The sequence below is a fragment of the Elephas maximus genome, chromosome 1, assembly GCF_024166365.1.
Source record: "Elephas maximus indicus isolate mEleMax1 chromosome 1, mEleMax1 primary haplotype, whole genome shotgun sequence".
Taxonomy (NCBI): domain Eukaryota; kingdom Metazoa; phylum Chordata; class Mammalia; order Proboscidea; family Elephantidae; genus Elephas; species Elephas maximus.
In genome coordinates, this window is record NC_064819.1 from 195269947 (window position 1) to 195291877 (window position 21931).

The 21931-nt window shown below is 37.8% G+C and overlaps 1 long non-coding RNA gene across 1 annotated transcript in view; it reads right to left on the bottom strand.

The window, feature by feature from the left end:
* Positions 1–21931, bottom strand: part of LOC126086899 (uncharacterized) — a 28012-nt gene that overhangs the window by 4166 nt on the left and 1915 nt on the right. Inside the window, exon 2 of the long non-coding RNA XR_007519626.1 lies at positions 10882–10982. This is a non-coding gene — a long non-coding RNA (uncharacterized LOC126086899). The remainder of the gene's footprint in view (positions 1–10881; positions 10983–21931) is intronic.

Consider the following 21931-nt stretch of genomic DNA (forward strand, 5'->3'; position numbering starts at 1 on the left):
CAGGGACTGATCCCTCGTGACAGCATGTCCAAAGTATGTGAGACGTAGTCTCACCATCCTTGCTTCTAAGGAGCATTCTGGTTGTACCTCTTCCAAAACAGATTTGTTTGTTCTTTTAGCTGTTCATGGTGTATTCAATATTCTTCACCAACACCACAATTCAAAGGCGTCGGTTCTTGTTTTTGGTCTTCCTTATTCATCGTCTAGCTTTTCCACGCATATGAGGTGATTGAAAACACCATGGCTTGGGTCAGGTGCACCTTAGTCTTCAAGGTGACATCTTTGCTTTTCAATACTTTAAAACGGTCCTTTGCAGCAGATTTGCCCAAGGAAATGAATCTTTCGATTTCTTGACTGCTGTATCCATAGATGTTGATTGTGGATCCAAGTAAAATGAAATCCTTGACAACTGCAGTCTTTTCTCTGTTTATCATGATGTTGTTTATTGGTCCAGTTGTGAGGATTTTTGTTTTCTTTATGTTGAGGTATAATCCGTACTGAAGGCTGTGGTCTTTAATCTTCATCAGTAAGTGCTTCAAGTCCTCTTCACTTTCAGCAAGCAAGGTTGTGTCATCAGCATAGCTCAGGTTGTTAACAAGTCCTCCCCCAATCTTGATGCCCTGTTCTTCTTCATGGAGTCCAGTCCTCTTGATCTAGGTTCCTCATGAACACAATTAAGTGTTCTGGAATTCTTATTCTTCACAGCGTTATTAATGATTTTTTTATGATCCACACAGTTAAATGCCTTTGCATAGTCAATGAAACACAGGTAAACATCTTTCTGGTATTCACTGCTTTCAGCCAGGATCCATTAGAGATCAGCAATGATATCCCTGGTTCCTCGTCCTCTTCTGAATCCGACTTGAATTTCTGGCAGTTCCGTGTCAACATATTGCTGTAGCCATTTTTAAATGATCTTCAGCAAAATTTTACTCGAGTGTGATATTAATGATATTATTCAATAATTTCAGCACCTGGTTGGATCACCTTTCTTGGGAATAAGCATAAATATCAATCTCTTCTACTTGGTTGGCCAGGTAGCGATCTTCCAAATTTCCTGGCATAGACGAGTGAGCACTTGCAGCACTGCATCCATTTGTTGAAACATCTCAACTGATATTCTGTCGATTCCTGGAGACTTGTTTTTCACCAATGCCTGCAGTGCAGCTTGGACTTCTTCATTCTGTACCATCGGTTCCTGATCATATGCTACCTCCTAAAATGGCTGAACGTTGACCATTCTTTTTGGTATAGTGATTGTGTATTCCTTCCATCTTCTTTTGATGCCTCTTGAGTTATTTAATATTTTCCCTGTAGAATCCTTCGTTATTACAACTCAAGGCTTGAATTTTTTCTTACAATTCTTTCAGCTTGAGAAATGCCAAGCATGTTCTTCCCTTTTGACTTCCTATCTCCAGCTTTTGCACATGAAGTAAAAGAGCTGAACAGAAGATTTCAAAGGGTGGCTTGAGAAAACAAAGTAAAGTACTATAATGACATGGGCAAAGATGTATCTGCAGGCATATGCATATACATATTCATGTGTGTTGCACATTTATTCATATTTATAATAAAGTGCATAGGGAGCACAGTCATAGTCATAACCAAACACCTTGCAGGATTGGTTTACTGGGACCATAGTTTCATGGGGGAACTCAATCAATTGGCACAACATAGTCCATAAAGTTTGTGTTCTACACCGTAGTTTGGTAAATAGCATCTGGGTCTTAAAAATTTGTGAGTGGCCATCTAAAATACAACTCTTGGTCTCTACTCATCTAGATCAAAAAAGAAAGAAGGAAACCAAAGGCTCAAAGAGGAAACTAGTCTACAGGACTAATTGGCTATGCAAACCATAGCCTTATCTATCCTGAGACCAGAAGAACTAGATGGTTCCTTATTATCATTATAGACTATTCTGACAAGAGACACAGTAGGTGATCCTGGGTAAAGTGAGAGGAAATTGTGGAAGAAAATTCAAATTCTTAAAAACAAAACAAAACAAAGCTCAGACTTACTGGACTGGTAGAGACTAGAGGAGCTCTTGAGACTTGTTGTTCTTGTTGTTAGGTGCCGTTGAGTCGGTTCCAACTCTTAGAGACCCTATGCACAACAGAACGAAACACTGTCCCGTCCTGAGCCATCCTTACAATCGTTGTTATGCTTGAGCTCATTGTCGCAGCCACTGTGTCAATCCACCTCATTGAGGGTCTTCCTCTTTTCCACTGACCCTGTACTCTGCTAAGCATGATGCCCTTCTCCAGGGACTGATCCCTCCTGACAACATGTGCAAAGTATGTAAGACGCAGTCTCGCCATCCTTGCCTCTAAGGAGCATTCTGGCCGCACTTCGTCCAAGACAGATTTGTTCGTTCTTCTTGCAGTCCATGGTATATTCAATATTCTTTGCCAACACCACAATTCAAAGACATCACTTCTTTTTCGGTCTTCCTTATTCATTCTCTAGCTTTCACATGCATATGATGCAATTGAAAATACCATGGCTTGGGTCAGGCACACCTTAGTCTTCAAGGTGACATATTTGCTCTTCAACACTTGAAAGAGGTCCTTTGCAGCAGATTTACCTAATGCAACGTGTCTTTTGATTTCTTGACTGCTGCTTCCATGGCTGTTGATTGTGGATCCAAGTAAAATGAAATCCTTGGCAACTTCAATCTTTTCTCCGTTTATCATGATGTTGCTCATTGGTTCAGTTGTGAGGATTTTTGTTTCCTTTATATTGAGGTGCAATCCATACTGAAGGCTGTGGTCTTTGATCTTCATTAGTAAGTGCCTCAAGTCCTCTTCACCTTCGGTGAGCAAGGTTGTGTCATCTGCATAATGCAGGTTGTTAATGAGTCTTCCTCCAATCCTGATGCCCCATTCTTCTTCATATAGTCCAGTTTCTGGTATTATTTGCTCAGCATACAGTTTGAATAGGTATGGTGAAAGAATACAACCCTGATGCACACCTTTCCTGACTTTAAACCGATCAGTATCCCCTTGTTCTGTCCGAACAACTGCCTCTTGATCTATGTAAAGGTTCCTCATGAGCACAATTAAGTGTTCCGGAATTCCCATTCTTCACAATGTTATCCGTAATTTGTTAAAGAAGGAAACCAAAGACTCAGAGAGGAAACTAGTCTACAGGACTAACTGGCAACACAAACCATGGCCTTATCTATCCTGAGACCAGGAAAACTAGATGGTTCCTTATTATCATTATAGACTGTTCTGACGAGAAACACAGTAGATGATCCTGGCTAAAGTCAGAGGAAATTGTGAAAGAAAATTCAAATTCTTAAAAAAAAAAGGCCAGACTTACTGCACCAGTAGAGACTAGAGGAACCCTTGAGACTATCACAGTGAAATACTCTTTAAACCTTGAACTGAAATCACTTCTGGACGTTACCTATCAGGTTGGTAATAGATCAGCTGAAAAATAAATAATATCACTGTAAGTACTGTGCTCCTTTAAAAACATAACAAAACAAAATCGTCTATATGAGACCAAATGGTCAACCTTTATCCTAAACCTAAAATGAGAAGGTTGGGGGAGGGGAAGGTAGGGAAACTAGATTAATGGAAACTGAACAACCATAACAGAAATAATGAGAATGTTTGACATAATGTGGAAAATGTAACAAATATCACTGAACAATATGTAGAGAAATTGTTAAATGAGAACCTAACTTGCTGTGTAAACTTTTCACCAAAAACACAATAAAATATCTTTTAAAAAAGAATGCCTTTCTACTTATTTAAATACGTTATATTGTTCAGTTAAAGAGTTTTAGTTGTCATCATTCAAGTTTTACACATTTCTTATTAAAATTATTACAAGAGAGTTTACATTTTGTTACTATTTTAAATGAGATCTGTTTTGTTCTTTTGGGACCCTGTTGGTGCAGTGGTTAAGAGCTCAGCTGCTAACCGAAAAGTCAGCAGTTCAAATCCACCAGTCACTCCCTGGAAGCCCTATGGGGCAGTTCTACTCTGTCCTATAGGGTTGCTATGAGTCAGAAATGACTCGACAGCAATGGGTTTGGTCTTTTTTTTGGAGTGGGGGAGTGTTCTTTTAGAATTTTAACTTCTAAGTGGTTATTGCTAACTAAGGGGCATGATTTTGTATATTTATTTTGTATCTGAATATTTGTCTTAAGTTTCTTCTAGTTCTAAGAATTAAAAAAAAATTGAGGTAAGCATTTCTAAGTTGATTGTTGAGTAAATGACCATCATTTTCTGGACTATCAAACATTTTATATAACATGGAGAATTTTTATTTCTTAAAGTTTTAAAGCACTCACCAGTAAAACTCTCTTGCCTTGAAGTTATTTTTTGAGGAAATTCCATGACTATTGAATATATGTTTTCTGCTTCTCTTCAGGAAATTCTAGTATTTTTATTTTCTTAAAGAACCCTTTTACTTATTTACTTATGACATTTATTAATAGTTACACATACACTGAGCAACAAAGACACACAAAGCTTCTATTTCAATGGAACTTACATCCTCAGAAGAAATAAATAAGAAAATGTCAAGAGATGATAAATGTTGTTTTTGTCAGGTGCTGTGGAATTGGTCCCAACTCAGCGACTTTATGTACAACGGAATGAAATACTGCCCAGTCCTGCACCATTGTTATGGGTTGAATTATGTCCTCCAAAAATATGTGTATCAATTTGGCTAGGCCATGATTCCCAGTATTGTGTGATTATCTACTATTTTTTCATCTGGTGTGACTTTCCTATGTGTTGTAAATCCTGTTTCTATGATGTTGATGAGATGGGATTAGTGGCAGTTACATTAATGAGGTAGGACTCAATCTACAAGATTTGATTCTGTCTTGAGCCAATCACTTTTGAGATATAAAAGACAGAAGCAAGACAGGGGGACCTCATACCACCAAGAAAGCAGCACGGGGAGCAGAGCACGTCCTTTACAGCTGGGGTTCCTGCTTGGAGAATCTCCTAGCCCAAGGAAGGATTGGTGACGAGGACCTTCCTCCAGAATCAACAGAAAGAGAAAGGCTTCCCCTGGAGCTGACACCCTGAATTTGGACTGCTAGCCTACCAGACCGTGAGAGAATAAACTTCCCTTTGTTAAAGCCATCTACTTGTGGTATTTCTGTTATAGCAGCACTAGATAACTAAGACAGCCATCTTCACAATTGTTGCTACATTTGAGCCCATGGTTGCAGCCACTGTGTCAATCCATCTCATTGAGGGTCTTCCACCTTTTCGATAACCCTCTACTTTACCAGGCATGAAGTCCTTTTCCAGGGACTGATCCCTCCTGATAACATGTCCAAAAGTATGTGAGATGAAGTCTTGCCATCCTTGCTTCTAAGAAGCATTCTGGCTATACTTCTTCCAAGTCAAATTTTTTCATTCTTCTGGCAAACTATGGTATATTCGATATTGTTCGCCAACACCATAATTGATCATGATAAATGCTCTGGTGAAATTAAGAATGTAATATGCTTGGGAGTGACTATCTGGGGAATGTTGAGGAACTTTGGGTAGTTAGAAAAAAATCCTCTGAGAAAGTGACATTTACACTTACACTAAGAAGAAGGAATAATCAAAGATGCATGGAAAGAGATTCCAGGTAGAAGGCAGAGTTAGGTTAAAGTATGGGAAAATTTTCATGTGTACAAAGGCAGTTGACACGTTCAAGTTACTATGTCACTGGAATTTTCAAATCTATTATAGTGTTATCTTGTAATATTAACTTTCTCTATATCTATGGTTTTTTCTTTCTCATTCTTAATAACGCTTATTTATTTCTTATCCCTTTTTCTTAATAAAATTTGCCCAAGATTTATTTGTTATATCATACATTTTTTAAAAATCAAAACAAAACATTTAGATATTCATGTAGTTCAGCTTCTTGGGTTATTTGCTCAGGATACAGATTAAGATATGGTACTTATTTAATCTGTATCCTGAGCAAATAACCCAAGAAGCTGAACTACATGAAGAAGAAAGAATGTTGCATCAAGATCAGAGGAAGACTTACTAACAAACTGCGATATGCAGATGACACAAACTTGCTTGCTGAAAGTGAAGAAGACTTGAAACACTGATGAAGATCAAAGACTACAGCCTTTGCACATCAATATAAAGAAAACAAAAATCCTCACAACTGGACCAATAAGAGACATCATGATCACTAGAGAAAATATTGAAATTGTCAAGGATTTCCTTTTGTTTGGATCTACAGTCAATGTCCATGGAAGCAGTAGTCAAGAAATCAAATGATGAATTTTATTGGTCAAATCTGTTGCAAAAGACCTCCCTGAAGTGTGGAAAAGCAGAGATGTCACTTTGAGGATTAAGGTGCACCTGATTCAAGCCATGATATTTTCAATTGCCTTATATGCATGTGAAACCTGGACAATGAATAAGGAAGACCAAGGAAGAATTGACGGCTTGAATTACGGTGTTGGAAAAGAATATTGGATATATATCATGGACTGCCAGAAGAATGAACAAACCTGTCCTGGAAGAAGTACAGCCTTCATAGAATTGAAGACAGTTAGGGCCTTGCTCTGGATTAGGGAATGCTTTGGCTTAAGGGAATGTTGTGACTGGTTTGATCATTTATTCAGACCACTAAAACTTTCTCCATATCAGCGATAAGGCTGTTTCGCTTTCTTATTATTTGTTTGTTCACAGTAGTGGCACTTTTAATTTCCTTCAAGAACTTTTCCTTTGCATTTACAGCCTGGCTGTTTGGTGCAAGAAGCCTAGTTTTTGGCCTGTCTAGGCTTTTGACATGAGTTCCTCAATGGGCTTGATCATTTCTAGTTTTTGATTTAAAGTGAGAGATGCGGCTCTTCCTTTCACTTGAACACGTAGAGGCCTTTGTAGGGTTATTAATTGGCCTATTTTCGATATTACTATGTCTCAGGGAATGGGGAGGCCAGAGGAGAAGGAGAGAGATGGGGGAACAACTGGTCGATGGAGCAGTCAGAACACACATATTTATTAAGTACACTGTCTTCTTTGAGTGTGGTTTGTGGCACTCTAAAACAATTACAATAGTAACATCAAAGATCACCGATCCCAGATCACCATAACAGATATAATAATAATGAGAACGTTTAAAATATTGCAAGAATTACCAAAATGTGACACAGAGACATGGAGTGAGCACATGCTGTTGAAAAAATGGCGCTGACAGACTTGCTCCACACGGGGTTGCCACAAACCTTTAATCTGTAAAAAACACAATATCTACGAAGCACAATAAAGGGAAGCACAATAAATACAGGTAGGCCTGTATTTATAATCTGAAAGGAAGACCACACCCCAAGGAACTCCCCTTTCAACTGGCTGGTTGATTCTATTAGATTATATTGTGGAAAATGATTACAATACATTGTGTTAGATTATGTTATTGAACAGCAACTAGTCTCGTGTTTCATAAAACTACTGGGGACTATATAGCCTAGCCAAGTTAACACGTAAAATTAACCATCACAAGCATCAAAAAAGTGATGAAATTGTGGGTGTTTATTCTCATTGCTTTGTAATAGACTGAATGAGGGGCTCTAGTGGAACTAGCTTAGAATTTGAGGTCAAATAATATAATTGTTAAGATTTTTCATGTCTGATTAAGCACTTTATCTTAGACATAATATTGAATCTATGAATAAAAGTGATTATTTCCCCTGTCTTATGGCTGCATATAAGAAAAGTGGGGTTTAGAGATGTTAAGTAGAATGCCAAAGTCATGACACTCCTGATCCCAGAACCCATCATGCCTTTACTGATCCCTTTTCTGACCCATTCCCATACTGACCCTCAACCAGGTTTTCCTCAGCCTGATTCTATTCCAGGCTACATATAAGCCCTTGAGTATTATTAATCTCTCTGGGCTTCAGTTGTCTTGCAGTAAAATGGGGCTGAAGATATTCATGGACTTGTGGCCATTACTGTGAATAAATGAAGTTCGTTAAATGCTTAGAAAATAATAGGCAATCACATTTTCTAGCTCTTTCCATTTCAGAATATCTCTCATCTTGAGCAATATAATTAATAATTTCTCAACTTCTTAAACCAGATACTTGTCTGTTGATTCCTAGCCCCATACTGGCACTTCTATGTACTTCTCTACATCTAAAGGAACTGGAAAAGGGCATTTTATAGGACCCATTGACAACTTGTTTTCTTTTTAGTTCTGCCAATGGAAGGCAGTCACATGCAAATGGCAGGTCAGCAGAAGAAAGCTTTTTTTTTTTTTTTTCTTGTTTCTAGTTCAGGCATCTGCAATGGTTGGTGACTGTTGGTGGCCATGGGTTCCTGTCTCCTGCAGCCTCAGTAAACATTAGGGCTCCCAGATTCATACTGCAGGCGTTCAAACAGAAGTGCTCAAATAGCTTCAGCAGTGAGTGTGCTTGTGGACTCCAGGAACACTCTCGAAGTCTTTGCTTCTCCAGCCTTAGGCAAGCCAGTGACTTTCTGAGTTACTGATTTCTGGGCGTCCTCATCTTCTTTTTGTTCCTCCAGCTTTCCAATGCTTTTGCAATCAACTCACTGCATTAAATTTTCTTTGTTTGGAATACTGAGGAAGTTTTCTGTTTTCAAACCTGGATACTGACTGATATACTTCTGTGAAAATGGTCATGTTTCTAGGTTAAAATTGTACTAAACTGATATTTGTGTATAAAAAAATTATGTAAATAAATACCAATTTTTATGATTAACAAACCAATTAGCATTGGTTTTTAAATTGGTTTGTTTCTAAATCTGAACCATTTTGAGGAGAATTTTGCACTGCAAAACATAATTTCTGCCTACAATTATTATAATAATTATTGTAATAATTATTATTGTAAGCTACTTTATGTGATAGAGTACACTCTTTAGGTGCTTATTATATTAAAATAATATTCTGAACTAAAAATAATATACTAAACCCAAAAAACCAGTGCTGTTGAGTCGATTCCGACTCATAGAGACCCTAAATATATATATAACAACCAATATACTAGACTGTCAAAAGATAACACCAAGATCATTGAGAGGTAGTTTTAACAAAAAAAAGCATGGACTTTGGAGATAATATAATAGGTAATATTTTCAATGTAATACTTCTAATAATCAATCTATGCATTACATATACATACAATCCAGGTTAAGAAAGGCATATAAAGTTTATAAAAAAAAAAGTTTATAACCAAGCATTAAAATCTACTCAATGGCTGTATTGTATCAGGCTATTCCCCAGGAATATATGTGACATAATTTAGTTGTACGTTTCTGGGGTTGGAGTAGGACATTGAGAACTAGTCCAAGGGAGAACATCTGTTATCACATAAGATAAAAGAAAAACATAAACAAGATCAGGCTTGCTGGTCTCACAGAGACTGGAGAAACCCCAAGATTATGGATCCCAGACACCCTTTTAACTTAGTACTGAAGTCACTCCTGAGGCTTACCCTATAGCCAAAGAGTAGACAGGTCTATAGGGCCAACAGTAACACATACAAGATTTAGGCCTCATAGTTCAATTCATGCATAGGAAGACTAAGGGGCACCCTAGCCCCAAAGCAAAGATGAGAAAGCAGGAAGGGACAGGAAAACTGGACAAATGGAAACAGGGAAACCGGGGCAGAGAAGGGGAGAGTGTTGACACATCCTAGGGTTGGCAACCAATGTCCCAAAATGATTTGTGTATTAACAGTTTAATGAGAAACTAATTTGCTCTGTAAACTTGTGTAACACACACACACACACACACAAAAATGCACTAGTTAATTCAAAAAAAGAAAAACATAGGCAAAACTAGCTTGTATACTATTATTTACAAAAGAGTTCTATAAGAAGTATATGTTATTTGTTGTAGAACAAGATTAAATGTAGGACAGAGATCAAGGTATGTATCAGCTTTTAGAGGAAAATCTTCAACTGAAGTGGAAAAGTTTGCTTTCCAAAACTGAACTTTGGCTTCATTTTTAGCCATCTGCTAACTATAACAACTGATGCATTCCTGAATCTGGTTCTGTTTCCAGAATATGACAAAGTTTTGTCTATAGTTATCAGATGATTGCTGGTATGTGAGAAGAACTCTAGCTTAGGTTTTGCTCACATATAGCTCTAGACCAGTATTCTGAAAACTTTTGGTCTCACACCTTTACATTCTTAAAATTTATAGGGGACACCGAAGAACTTTTTTTTTTTTTTAATATATGGGTTAATCTATTAATATTTACTATATTAGAAACTAAAACTTAGAAATGCTTAGGGTATTTATTAATTCATTCTAAAATAAACTTATTAAGTATTATCATAATTTCATAAGTAACATTTTTACAAAAAATAATATATTTTCAAAAAGAAAAACAATTGCATGAGAAGAGCAGCATTATTTTACATTTGCAAATCTCTTTAATGCCTAGTTGAATAGATACAGCTGGATTCTCTCTCATAACTGCTTCTGCACTCAATCTGTTTCTATACCACACATCATGCACCCTCTGGAGAACTCCACTGTACACTACAGACAGGGTGAGACGGAACATGGTAACTAGAGCCTTAGTATTACTATGAAAATGATTTTCACCTCTTGAACCCTTTAAAAGTGTTTCAAAGACCTAAATAGTCCCTGGATAGTACTTTGAAAATCACTGTTCTAGTCTACATCAATGGTTTTCAATATATTTTCCAAGGTAATATATATGATAATTCTCTGATGCACATTTTCATGGATGTTTTCAGATATTAACTAAACAAAAATAATATTTTGATCAGTAAGTAAAACAAATAACATCAGACATTTCTGAGTGTTTGGCAGGGTAATATGGGGAAAAGGACATACACAGTATTCACGTAAACATTTTACAAGCTTGTGAGAAAAAGACAAAAACCAAACCTGTTTGTTGAGTCCACTCTGACTCATGGTGATCCTTCAAGCTTCAGAATAGAACTGCGTTCCACAGGGTTTTCAATGGCTGTGATCTTTTTTTCATTGTGCTTTAAGCGAAAGTTTACAAATCAAGTCAGTCTCTCATACAAAAACTTATATACACCTTGCTATGTAGTCCTAGTTGCTCTCCCCCAAATGAGACAGCACACTCCTCCTCTCCACCCTGTATTCCCCATGCCATTCAGCCAGCTCCTGTGCCCCTCTGCCTTCTCATCATACCTCCAACAGGAGCTGCCCACATAGTCTCATGTGTCTACTTGAACCAAGAAGCTCACTCTTCACCAGTATCATTTTCTGTCTTATAGTCCAGTCCAATGCCTGTCTGGAGAGTTGGGTTTGGGAATGGCTCCAGTCTTGGGCTAACAGAAAGTCTGGGGACCTTCTAGGTTCAGTTAGACCATTAAGTTTGGTCTTTTTATGAGAATTTGAGGCCTGCATCCCATTGTTCTCCTGTTCCATCAGGGATTGTCTGTTGTGTTCCCTGTCAAGGCAGTCATTGGTGGTAGCCGGGCATTATCTACATCTTCTGGTCTCAGGCTTATGGAGTCTCGGTTTATGTGGCCCTTTCTGTCTCTTGGGCTCGTAATTACCTTGTGTCTTTGGTGTTCTTCATTCTCCTTTGCTCTACGTGGGTTGAGACCAATTGATGCATCTTAGATGGCAGCTTGCTAGCATTTAAGACCCCAGATGCCACTCACCAAAGTGGGATGCAGAATGTTTTCTTAAGACATTTTGTTATGTCAGTTGACCTAGATGTCCCCTGAAACCATGGTCTGCAGACCCCTGCCCCTGCTCTCTGGCCTTTGAAGGATTTGGTTGTATTCAGGAAACTTCTTTGCTTTTGGTTTAGTTCAGTTGTGCTGACCTCTCTTGTATTGTGCATTGTCTTTCCCTTCACCTAAAATAGTTCTTGTCTCCTATCTAATTAGTGAATACCCTTCACCTTCCCTCACCACCCTCGTAACCATCAAAGAATATTTTCCTCTGCGTTTAAACTATTTCTTGAGTTTTTCTAATAGTGGTCTCCTACAATATTTGTCCTTTTGCAACCAACTGATTTCACTCAGCATAATGCCTTCCAGGTTCCTCAATGTTATGTTTCGCGAATTCATCACTGTTCTTTATTGTTGCACAGCATTCCATTGTGTGAATACACAATAATTTATCCTTTCATCCATTGATGGGCACCTTGGTTGCTGAATGGCTGTAATCTTTGGAAAGTAGATTGCCAGGCCTTTCTTTCACACACCACTAGGTGGATTCTAACTGTCAACCTTTTGGTTAGGAGTCGAGGGCAAACTGTCTGCCACAACTCCTTGATCTTTGATTCAATACAGTAACATTGAATGCCAGTGACAGTAACATTATTTCAGAGATACATTGAATTTGTTAGGATCTTATTTTTTTTTAATGACAAATTTAAAAATTATACATTTTAACAATTACTGGAAACCAATCACTTTGAAAATATTCCTGACAATGCTGAGAGCTGCTATCCAGAGATAGACACTCATTAGTATCTTTCTTTCAGGTGGATGGCAGAGGTAGGTGTAAACTATGAAATACATTCAATCCTTCTTTTTATATACAACTGGAACAAAATAACAAGAAGGTCACTTTTTTTCCATTTATATATTATTCAGTATATAAGCATATATACATGAGCATGTGTGCTCACATTCATTCATTCATTCACCAGATATTTGCAGAGGGCCTCACTGAAATGTGCCAGGCACAGAACTTGACACTTGGAAGAAACATAGAACACATATCCCACATACCCCTGCCTTCATTAGACATATGTTGTAGTGTGGAGAGACACACAATAAAGACGAATAAGCAAAATAAATCACCCATTAAATAATGATAAGTATTACAGAGAAAATGCAAAGGAAGGGAATGGGAAATACCGGGAATGGGGGATGTTGTGATTTTAGAAAGGGTGGCAAGTAGAGGACTGGCTGAAAAGGTGGCATTTGAGCACAGATGAAGGGAGCAGGCCATTTTGGGAAAGAATGTTCTAAGCAGAGGAAATAGAAACTGCAAAGACTATGAGGTTGGGAGTTTGTGCACAGTCTTCTAGGATCATAAAGCTAAGCGAGCTGTCTGTGAGGTCAGATTGGTAATGAGGGTAGTGCCTTAAAGCCATTGTAAGTATTGTAGTTTTTACCTTATTTTGGGAAGCCATGGGAGACTTTGAGGAATGATATGATCTGACTTCCTTTTTAATAGATTTACTTTGGCTTCTGTGTCAAAAGTAGACTCAAAAGAAAGCACATGCAGAAGCAACAAGACCAGTTCCTGGGCAATTACAATAATCCAAATAAGAGATGATTTAACTTATGACAGAGTTGGTTAAGTAGTCAAAGATGCATTTTTAAGAAGATCCAATAGACTACTTGCAAAATTGATACAGGACATATGAGAAAAAGAAGAATTAAAGATGGGTTTGGGGAAAAGGATTGAGCCATTCACTGAAATGATAAACATTATGGGTGTGGCTGAGAGAGGGGTTGAAGCCTGCAGGGTCACTGAAGTGGGATCCCTGTTGAATCATTCCTGCTTTTCCTGAAGAGGAATGGATAGGTAGATAAATAGATAGGCTATAACTTTGCTGTTATTGTGTGTCTAGTCAGAATACGATTTATAACATTCATTTGTATTAGAGAACCTGTGTTAAATATGTGCCTACAGCAACTGAAGAACTGAATGTTCTTGTTGGTTGCTGTGGAGCCAATTCTGACTCACAGTGACCCCATGTGTGCAGAATGGAACTGCTCCGCAGGGTTTTCAAGGCTGTGACCTTTTGGAAGCAGGTCCAGGTCTGTCTTTGAGGAGACTCCAGGTGGGTCTGAACTGTCTACTTTTCAGCTAGTTTAGTTCATAACCATCTGTGCCATCCAGGGACTCCTTGAAAAACTAAATAATGTTCTAAATTGAAAGTATTTATGGACCAGGAAACATACTTGTATTCTGATCCCAGATATTTTTCTAGCAAGAATGTCTTTGAGGAAGTCATTTAACTTTGTTATATCTCTTTCTTAAATTGGTAAAAAGAATTGGACCAGATGAACTCTTACAGTCCCTGTTACAAATCCCAGTTCTACTACTTTGTGCCTGTGTTCCTTGTACTAGTTTCTGTAACATGGGAATAACAATAGTGCCTGCATCATAGTTTATCATGAAGATCAAATGACATTATACGTGTAAAGCTGCGGTGTGAAAGATGGCTTTTATATGGAATTTGTAGCCATGGTCTTGTGACTCTCACCAGATGACTGGGTGGAACTATGCAAATAAGGTGCATGGCACTCTTGTGGGAGCGAGATCATGCAAATAAAGTGTATGAAACCCTAACGAAGGGACTGGTCAGTTTTGCCATCTCCAAACAAACCAAACCAAACCCATTGCCGTTGAGTTGATTCCAATTCATAGCAACCATATAGGACAGAGTAGAACTGCCCCATAGAGTTTCCAAAGAGTGCCTGGTGGATTTGAACTGCTGACCTTTTGGTTAGCAGTAGTAGCACTTAATCACTACACCACCAGGCTTTCCTATCACCAGGCTTAAAATGAGTCATCCTAGAGGCAGAAAGCAGGGACCTCACCACCACCAAGAAAGAAGAGTTAGGAGTGCTGAGAACCTCCTAGACCCAGGAGACAGAGAGTGAGAGAGCTGTAACCCAGGAGTTGGTGAGAGATGGCAAGAAGTAGCAGCAGGGAAACTTTGAGTATATATTTCAACATTCCTTGGTAATGGTATTGCATTTTGAGATTTCGTTAACTGTTTCATTCATACTTGGAAGTTTTCAGTGTCATTGTATATATAGAACTATGCACATTATCTTTTATTTCTCTGAATTCACATATATCAATACATAACCAATCTCTTCAAGGGTGGTGGCGTAGTGGTTAAGTACTACAGCTGCTAACCAAATGGTCAGCAGTTTGAATCCGCCAGGCGCTCCTTGGAAGCTCTATGGGGCAGGTCTACTCTGTTCTATAGGGTCGCTATGAGTCAGAATCGACTCGACGGCACTGGGTTTCGTTTTGTTTTTCTTCAAGGGTTCTATCTTTTCCTCTGTGGCAGCAGAGAAAGCAGAACCAGGAGACTGGCAGGAGATGGTATGGTGGGCCCTCTGGCCCACTGAAGGAGAAAGCTGAGTGCTTTCAGGCAGGGGCTTGATGGTGGAGTGGGGTGGCCCGGACACTTATCAGTGGAGCTAAAGAGCTTTGTAACATTTTCCGGAGCAGGGCAGATACCAGGCTGAGGAACTGAGGGGCTAAGGGGCAGAGGGCCAAGAGGCTGAGGGCCAGGAGAAACCTGCTTTCATGTTACTAGGTGGAAACCCCAGGTTCTTGCTCGGCATGACTCATACTGGCCAATAAACAAGAGACTGCTGTGGGAGAACAGGAAAGGCACCTTTATTTCACTGTACAAGGAAAAGGAGTTAGAGCTGCTGCTAACAAGACTGCTCCCCAAGGTTGAGTAGCCAAGTTACTTTTAAGGGGGTTAGAAGCAGGGAATTTATACAAGTTATGTTAGCAACATTCTTAATCATACTACACAGGGGCACTAGGGTTTACATATAAGCTCCAAACAAAAGCAGGATTCAAATGCAAAGCTGCACGGGGAGGAAGCCCAGCAAGAGAAACAGGAGTTTTAATACAACACTGTTGGGGAGGAAGACAAACAAAACAGGATTTTTAATACAGCACTGTGGGGGCTCTGTCTCACTCCATTTCTCTTTGGACATCGGTCATTCAGGACCAGTGTTCGTTTTGAATTATAGCCCAGTTTGAAATTGTTTGGCATATTTTTGGGGATGGGCAAATATTGGACCTAGGCATTTCATTGTGGCTACTGACCTCTGGTTGGTTTATAACTGACTATATGCTAAGTATTAAAAGAAAAAGACTGGCCTCTATGCCCTATTTATGTGAACATTTCCCTAAAAGATTTTTTTTTTTCAGATTGTCTTAGCTATTGTCTTTATACCTCAGGGTCCAGTCGTTGTGTCTTCATGAGTTTTTGTGAGTCCAGCTTTACGCTCAAGGACAGGGAAAAATGGCTCCAATATTATCTCCTAAATCATCCTTTTCTTTTGATCACAGATTGATTGATTAATACCTGGACTTAGTGGAGCCCTTAAATGGTGGCCATGGTAGGCTCTTTAAACTCACGGTGCTGTTTTCCACCAGATACCATCAGTATCTTAAGTAAGACTGATGTTCTCATCAATCGCATTGACGAAATGAGCAGACTCAATGTACATAACATTTTGGCCTGAGGTTTTTTTAAGCGTGTAAGACAATAGAAGATAAGTTTTATTATGCCTAATACTATCAGGATGCAGACTAAGAGTATTATTTCTTACAATAGGGATTTAGCTCATGTATATATTCTTGATGGTAACTAACCAAATAAATCTGGTGTTTGTAAGGGTATTACAGTGTGTACCCAATAAGCTTGTTGTCTATGTATATTCTGTCCTATTTGTCTTGAGTTATTTTTTTGAAACAACCAAAGGTATTTGCTACAGTACAGATTACCCTTTCTTGGCCTAAAAATCTAAGGCTATTTTGTTATCTTACATCACCTCAACTAACAAGGTCAGAGATTACTGTTGTGTTTTTATCTCATTAGCAACTTCATCTGTTATTCGTCCCATAATGATTGATAAATTTCTTAAAGATTTTTTTTTTTTCAATTTAATTATACCGTAATAGGAATTAAACCTACCAACCCCACTCTGAGTATTGGACCAATGGGTTTCTTTTTTTACTCTTGTTTTATAATGTGTAATAATTTAACATTACCTTTTCAATATTTACTAGCATCATTACTATAAATATCTAAAGGTAATCTTAAAATTCTCAAAGTGTGTTGCCCATGCATTCATCAGGAATCTAAACAAGAGACTGCTCATGTCAACTGTCAGTTGGAAAGGGATCATTTAAACTAATATGGTCAGATCCACCAGACAAAAACATATATCCATAAGGAGCACACAAAGTTTGTCTAGAGGAAACAGAAGGTATGGAAAAATTTACATGTGACAACCAAATTTTCACCAGAGAATACATGATTAGCAAGATAATACAGGATGGACCTCTCCTGTTGGAGGTCTTCCACTAATCTGTTTAAAACATACTAAGTGTTCTTCTCAAGAATCAAGCTGCCCTTCCTTGGTTTTCCTAGTAACAGTCATGGGTCACCTTCTCAGAAGAGAAAGTGCCAAAAAACTTTTTTGTTTGCTCAGTGTAGAGAACTAATAGGAATTTTAATGCTGTTCTATTTCGTAAAATCATAACTCAAATTAATTTCAGACACTTCTCTGGCTACGAACTTTACAACTTTGCTAAGTTTACCAAAAAGAACTTCTAATTCAAGAGTTACAAGATCTAAACCCATTAGTTAAATAATTTAGGAGGAAGGAAAATGGTTTCTTATATCCAGAAGGTAAGACCTTAAAACATCAGCAATGCTCCCACAAAAAATCCATAATATTCCTTTACTCAGTCTTATGTAGTTAATTTCTGTCCCACGTAATTCTGGATCAGCCACCTGTGAACCCATCAGCTTCTACACAGAGTTTTGGAAATCTTGATTCAGTCTAGTCACAGTACTTTTCGTAAGTCTAATATTGTCCAACATTTTGTTAAGATATTTTGGTCAAACATTTTCAGCAAATCAGCAAAGTAAAAACTTATCTGCATATGACAAATCTTAATATTGCCATGATTAATTTATAAACACAATACTCTTAATTACAAAAAATTCAGAGCCAAATAAAGTCAGTTTAAAAAACTTTAGACAAAAATATTTTTAAATATAATGATTAATCTTATTTTTAAAGAGCTTCAGATATAAAAAAAATTTTTTTTTCAGATATAATACACTATATAATAATTTTAAGACACAATACCTTATAGTCAGAATGTGCCAGAATTATCAAGACTCTAAAAACCTGAACAGTAATAAAAAGTAATACAGAGTAATAAAAAGACTTCATAGGTAAATGATAGGTGAATGAAGAAGGGTAATAAAAAGACTTCATAGGTGAATGCCCCAGTCAAACCACTGGCTTTGATACCAGATTAAAAATAAATAAATAAAGCTGTGGCCAAGTTAGTGATAAAGAAATAATAATAAAATTATGGCATAATATTATGCTTTTGATGTCTAACACTAGACACAAACATAAGCAGAAACACTAAAATATAAATTTTGACCCAAAGTGAATCAGGCGTTTCTCTTGATTTTGACTACACGTTCCATATAATTTGTAACATAGTCAATAAATCTTTCCATATTAAAAAAAATTTTTTTTTTTTTTTAAGCCATGCAGCTTGGTTTTTGACTCAGGAATTTTATTTTAATGAGAGACTAAACCTTTGTCTTCGAGGCAGATTACACAAAGACTAAATTAACACTTTAACTCAGAAATCAAAGAAAATTTTTATTATTTTAACAGTGAGAAACTCAATTCTTTGTTTTATATATTATTTAACATTAAAGCTCCTAAAAATCTCATAGATTACAACATTATACTTTAGTCAGATAGATAAAACTTTTGACCATGCTAAATAATTTTTTTAATAAACCTCTTAAATGTTGTCTCTGTTCTGTAACTCCTATAGTACATTCTTTTAAAATGGCAAAAATGGACACACTCGTTAGCAGACTCAATATATATATGTGTGTATATATATACACACATATATTTTGTGTGTGTGCTATACAAAGCAAAAGTATATAAATTTAAATTATGACAAATATCTATTTACTCAGTTTCATGTCTGAAATTACCTAAAAGGTTTTGGAAATTATTTTAAGCTTGTATACCATGAAACATAATTGTCAAAATGAAGTTAGTTCAAACATACAAAGTTTTTATTTAAATTTTACTATTTTTCTTATTTTTCTCAATCTAATTTCAGCCCTTAAAGATTTTATCAACCAGCTTTGGAAATCACAAAGTTTCTGTTCAACTGACCAATTCATTGAGACAGATACAACCTTATCTCTCTGGCTAGGGGTGGAAACATTTTTCTAGGCCATTTTAAGTGTGTCTCATTGTGATTTTTATTTTTTCCTTTTTAGAGTTCTTTTACAATAGAGAGAGCTTGTTTATAGCTCTTTTATGATTGTGGTCTCTTTAATTTTTGGTAACTATAATAAAGCAACAATTTTTTCTTACTTTCTTTTGCCTTAAAAAAGTCTCCTCTCAGTTGGAAGGCATCTTTCAAAAGCTTCCCTGGAGCTATATGACTTCAGAGACTGGGGGCTAGAGAGGCCTGATTTCTTACTCTCTTGACTCAGGGAAGACAAGATTGGGTCATTCCAATTCAATTAAATATGTTTTAGTTGGCCTAGTACCTTGAAAGGCTATCTACCCAGTAAATACCAAAGATCTTTAGCAAATCTGTAAATGAATCCATCAATTCTTGGCTAGGGAGACTAGGGGCTGGGGAGGTCTGATCTTGCCATGCCCTCACTCTCTTGACTCGATTCACAGAGAAAAACAAACAGGTTTTAGATAAAACTTACTAACTTTCCAGAGCCTCCAAACCAAAACCAAACCTGTTGCCATCGAGTTGATTCCAACTCATATCGACCCTAAAGGACAGAGTAGAATTGCCCCATAGGGTTTCCAAGGAGCACCTGGTAGATTTAAACTGCTAATCTTCCAGTTAGTAGCTCTAGCTTTTAATCACTATGCCACCAGGGTTTCCGCCAGAGCCTCAGATGGAGGAATATTAGAACTTTTGACAAAAATTGAACAATAAGCAAAAGTTCCCCCAAAAGGAAAAGACAAAACAACACAAATGCAAAGCTCATTTTTTCAAAGTGTCCACTAAAATTCTAAATTGTTTTTAGTATATTTATAGTGTTTTTAAATATGACCCCTAAACCAGTGTCTCAGTAGTGGGGGAAATTCAGGCTCATTTATCAAAAATGTCAAGCTCTAACGTTCAAGCTTTTGGTTCTTTTTTTTTTTTTGACTCAATTCATTTTGTTGACTAGAGACCTAGTCTCTTATTTTAGACCTTAAATTACCTAAAAGGTTTTGGAAATTAGTTTCTTTAATTGGCAAGTATTTTAAAGTAGCTACTGATGACTTTAACATTGTGATTTTTTATTGAGAAACTATATCATAAAACAGGTCTGAACTACTACTTCTCTCTGAGAATTTGGCAAAACAGAACTGTTACCCAGGTTTTCTCTAGTACTCTAGCCTATCTCACACCACGTTATCCTGTCACAGGAGTCTTTAACGCTTGTGATGAGTGCTGGTGACCACCCTAATGGCTTTTGCTGGTTGACCTGTGCCCAAAATTTGCAGCTTATAGTGAGTGACCCAGAGCTCTTTGGAAATAGAATTGTCTCTTTAATGTTTCATATGCCTGAATCCAGACACAAAACTGCAGTTCACCAAATGAGTTACTGAACATCATTCTTAACCAAATGATCAAGCAAAAAACCTAAGAAAGATTCTCCTTAATCAAACAACTGGCTCTCAAAACAAATGTGCCAAACAAAGCTTAAAAAAACATGAAAAAGAGAACAAAAAGAATAAGTGAAGACTCTTTTTCGAGGGCACTCCCCCTGTCAGTGTCAAAGGGACATAGAGTGCGAACACGTGGGTCCAAGAGATAGGACCTCTTTTTCTTTTTTGCTGGCTTCTGCTCCACAGTCCAGGTCTCCTTGAGGTTGACTGGATTCATGGTTTTAGAATCCCTGCAACAACTACACCATTAACTCTTGTAGGGTGAGGACACCACAAAGTTTAGTAAAGCAAAAAGAAAGGTTTTATTCAGAGTATATTTAAAGAGGCAAAAGTAGGAAAGGGACAAGCAAAGGGAAATGCTGCCAGGGCCATGTCTGTCCAAGTCTCTGTTCCCAGTTCTTAAGGATGCATCTTAGCAGGCCACATTCTGGGATCTTTGAACATTCCCCATTCTTTGGATATACACACTTAAGACTCACACAACCTAATCCAGTGCACCAACTTAACAGGTACCTGAGCCTTTTATGCCCTCGGCGGTCAATTCCTCAAACTTCTTGGGACTCTTCTAAGGCCTTACTAGGAATTACCTGGTTATTTACTAAATAAGTTCAGATTCCTAATGCCTTCAATGGTCAATTTCCCCCGCTTCTTGGGACTCTTCTAAGGCCTTACCTTGAACCAAAAACCAAACTCGCTGCTGTCCAGTCAATTCCGACTCATCTTGCCTAAAAAAAAAAGCCTAGGTACTTATAAAACAACTCAGGTGCATTTCATGTCTTCCACAGAGCCATCTTTTGGGTCCCAGGTGGACTGGCCTTCAGAGCTGCCCCAAAGTCTACAGAAGAAATCTCCTGGTGGTGCCAGACACTGGGGTGGTATGTTGTCTGATTCACCTCAAGAACGGAACAGATGGCTCCTGGCTGGCTCATCAGAAATGTTACTGGGTGGAAAACCCAGGTTCTTGCTCGGCATGACTCGTATCGGCCAATAAACAAGAGACTGCTGTGGGAGTACAGAAAAGGCACCTTTATTGTATAAAGAAAAGTCAGAGCTGCTGCTGCCAAGACTGCTCGCCAAGGGAGGCCAGGCAAGTTACTTTTAAGGGGTTTGCAAGTAGGGAGTTCACATAAGTTATGTCAGCAACGTTCTTAATCATACTATGCAGACACAATGGGGTTTACATATAGTCTCCAAGCAAAAGCAGGATTCCAATGCAAAGCTGAGGGAGAGGAAGCCCAGCAAAAGAAACAGGATTTTTAATGCAACACTGTGGGGAAGGAAGCCAAGCAAAGAAGGCAGGATTTTTAACACAGCACTGTGGGGGCTCTGTCTCATAAGGGCATGGGTGAGAAGAGGCTGCCCTGATTGAAGAACTGTACCCTGAATTGTAACCTATTACTTCCCTGATAGAGCCCATATTTGTGAGCATTGTCTGTGAGTTTTTGCAATGAATTATTGAGCTCAGCAGGGAAGTAGAGTGT